We start from the raw sequence: 3,795 nt of genomic DNA, 5'->3' as shown, positions 1-3,795 counted from the left end.
TTAAATTTTTTAATAAAAATATAAGTATGTATAATAATTTTATTCTTCCTTAAAGATTAAGTTAAAGTTAAAGTTAATGTTACAGGCAATAGTACTACATAATTAAGCATGTAAAATACAAACACGGATATGTTCAATAACAGTTTTAGTTTAATTTTTCTATTCTGTTCATATTAACTTCACTAGAGAAGAAGAAAAAAGAAACTTTTCTATTTTATTTAAATTGAAATGAAAAATAAAATAAAATAGCTTTGGAAATAGCTTTAGAGTATTTTCTATTTTCCATTTTCCATTTTCCATATTATATATAGTACGTAGTAACTAGTACGTATAAGAATAAGAATAAGAATAAGAATAAGAATAAGATTAAAATACTGGTAGATGTAGATTTTTTGAAACGCTTTCTTTGCCAACGACCATACCACGTTGAATACATCGGTTCTCGTCCGATCACCGAAATTAAGCAGCGTCGGGCGCGGTTAGTACTTAGATGGGGGACCGCTTGGGAACACCGCGTGTTGTTGGCTCCACAACACTTTTTTACTTTTTTCCTTTTTTTTGCGGTTTTAATTTTTTTTTATTTTATTTTGTTACTAATAATATTTTTCTTTATATCACATATCTATTATTTATTTATATAAAATGCAATTATTTAACTAATTTCTGCTGTATACGTATATTCGCATCATTTTTAATTTTGAAATTGTAATCGTGTCGTATACGAAATGCACGTAAGCTCAAGTTTTGTTCAGTTCCATATAAAATGTACAATAGGCATGCATGCGAGTGCGAGTGCAAGTGTGAGTACGAGTGCCAGCGTGAATGAAAACCTTAAATGATAGAAAACTTTTCAAGTAAAATTACTAATTAAGAAGCTTTGCTTATATTCCTTGTCCTTATTGAATAAAATTTAATAAAACAACAATCTATTGATTGCGCCTATTTATTAGCACTAGCACTAGCACTAGCACTAGCACTAGCACTAGCACTAGCACTAGCACTAGCACTAGCAATAGCACTAGCACTAGCACTAGCAGTACACTAAGCATCATATGTAATTTTTTAAATAAAAATATAAGTATGTAATAATTTTATTCTTCCTTAAAGATTAAGTTAAAGTTAAAGTTAATATTACAGGCAATAGTACTACATAATTAAGCATGTAAAATACAAACACGGATATGTTCAATAACAGTTTTAGTTTAATTTTCCTATTCTGTTCATATTAACTTCACTAGAGAAGAAGAAAAAAGAAACTTTTCTATTTTATTTTAGCTTTGGAAATTGCTTTAGAGTATTTTCTATTTTCCATTTTTCATATAATATATAGTACGTAGTAAGTAGTACGTATAAGAATAAGAATAAGAATAAGATTAAAATACTGGTAGATGTAGATTTTTTGAAACACTTTCTTTGCCAACGACCATACCACGTTGAATACATCGTTTCGTCCGCTCACTGAAATTAAGCAGCGTCGGGCGCGGTTAGTACTTAGATGGGGGACCGCTTGGGAACACCGCGTGTTGTTGGCTTCACAACACTTTTTTACTTTTTTACTTTTTTCCTTTTTTTTCCGGTTTTAATTTTTTTTATATTATTTTGTAAATAATAATATTTTTTTTTATACACCTATCTATTATTTATTTATGTAAAACGCAATTATTTAACTAATTTCTGCTGTATACGTGTACTCGCATCATTTTTAATTTTGAATTTTGAATTTTGAATTTTGAAAATCGTAATCGTGTCGTATACGCAATGCACCGTAAGCACAAGTTTTGTTCAGTTCCATATAAAATGTACAATAGGCATGTATGCGAGTGTGAGTGCGAGTGCAAGTGTGAGTACGAGTGCCAGCGTAAATGAAAACCTTAAATGTTAGAAAACTTTTCAAGTAAAATTACTATTTAAGAAGCTTTGCTTATATTCCTTGTCTTCATTGTATAAAATTTAATAAAACAACAATCTATTGATTGCGCCTATTTATTAGCACTAGCACCAGCACTAGCACTAGCACTAGCAGTAGCACTAGCATTCATATGTTAAATTTTTTAATAAAAATATAAGTATATATAATAATTTTATTCTTCCTTAAAGATAAAATTAAAGTTAAAGTTAATATTGAAGTTAATATTACAGGCAATAGTACTACATAATTAAGCATGTAAAATACAAACACGGATATGTTCAATAACAGTTTTAGTTTAATTTTTCTATTCTGTTCATATTAACTTCACTAGAGAAGAAGAAAAAAGAAACTTTTCTATTTTATTTTATTTAAATTGAAATGAAAAATAAAATAAAATAGCTTTGGAAATAGCTTTAGAGTATTTTCTATTTTCCATTTTCCATTTTCCATATAATATATAGTACGTAGTAAGTAGTACGTATAAGAATAAGAATAAGAATAAGAATAAGAATAAGAATAAGAATAAGAATAAGAATAAGAATAAGAATAAGAATAAGAATAAGAATAAGAATAAGAATAAGAATAAGAATAAGAATAAGAATAAGAATAAGAATAAGAATAAGAATAAGAATAAGAATAAGAATAAGAATAGGAATAAGAATAAGAATAAGAATAAGAATAAGAATAAGAATAAGAATAAGAATAAGAATAAGAATAAGAATAAGAATAAGAATAAGATAAGAATAAGAATAAGAATAAGAATAAGAATAAGAATAAGAATAAGAATAAGAATAAGAATAAGAATAAGAATAAGAATAAGAATAAGAATAAGAATAAGAATAAGAATAAGATTAAAACTGGTAGATGCTCAGATTTTTTAACAACACTTTCTTTGCCAATACGGACCATTACCACGTTGAATACATCGGTTTTCGTCCGCTCACTGAAATTAAGCAGCGTCGGGCGCGGTTAGTACTTAGATGGGGGACCGCTTGGGAACACCGCGTGTTGTTGGCTTCACAACACTTTTTTACTTTTTTACTTTTTTCCTTTTTTTTCCGGTTTTAATTTTTTTTATATTATTTTGTAAATAATAATATTTTTTTTTATACACCTATCTATTATTTATTTATGTAAAACGCAATTATTTAACTAATTTCTGCTGTATACGTGTACTCGCATCATTTTTAATTTTGAATTTTGAATTTTGAATTTTGAAAATCGTAATCGTGTCGTATACGCAATGCACCGTAAGCACAAGTTTTGTTCAGTTCCATATAAAATGTACAATAGGCATGTATGCGAGTGTGAGTGCGAGTGCAAGTGTGAGTACGAGTGCCAGCGTAAATGAAAACCTTAAATGTTAGAAAACTTTTCAAGTAAAATTACTATTTAAGAAGCTTTGCTTATATTCCTTGTCTTCATTGTATAAAATTTAATAAAACAACAATCTATTGATTGCGCCTATTTATTAGCACTAGCACCAGCACTAGCACTAGCACTAGCAGTAGCACTAGCATTCATATGTTAAATTTTTTAATAAAAATATAAGTATATATAATAATTTTATTCTTCCTTAAAGATAAAATTAAAGTTAAAGTTAATATTGAAGTTAATATTACAGGCAATAGTACTACATAATTAAGCATGTAAAATACAAACACGGATATGTTCAATAACAGTTTTAGTTTAATATTCTATTCTGTTCAATAATTAACTTTGCACAATAGAGAATGAAGAAAAAAGGAAACTTTTCTATTTTATTTTATTTAAATTGAAATGAAAAATAAAATAAAATAGCTTTGGAAATAGCTTTAGAGTATTTTCTATTTTCCATTTTCCATTTTCCATATTATATATAGTACGTAGTAAGTAGTACGTATAAG

General features: G+C 27.3%; 1 non-coding gene and 1 pseudogene across 1 annotated transcript; both read left to right on the top strand.

Moving 5' to 3' along the window:
- The first annotated feature begins 408 nt into the window (after nucleotides 1-408).
- LOC119665233 lies at nucleotides 409-527 on the top strand. The gene has a single exon (XR_005251359.1). It is a non-coding gene; the product is annotated as a 5S ribosomal RNA (ribosomal RNA).
- An 888-nt stretch (nucleotides 528-1,415) lies between these two features.
- On the top strand, nucleotides 1,416-1,532 carry LOC119665234 (annotated as a pseudogene).
- Nucleotides 1,533-3,795: the final 2,263 nt, after the last annotated feature.

This window comes from Teleopsis dalmanni, unplaced genomic scaffold, assembly GCF_002237135.1.
Source record: "Teleopsis dalmanni isolate 2A unplaced genomic scaffold, ASM223713v2 unscaffolded_contig_4052, whole genome shotgun sequence".
NCBI classification, from domain to species: domain Eukaryota; kingdom Metazoa; phylum Arthropoda; class Insecta; order Diptera; family Diopsidae; genus Teleopsis; species Teleopsis dalmanni.
The sequence above is the reverse complement of the archived record's forward strand: the minus strand, read 5'-3'. Positions and strand labels throughout refer to the sequence as shown.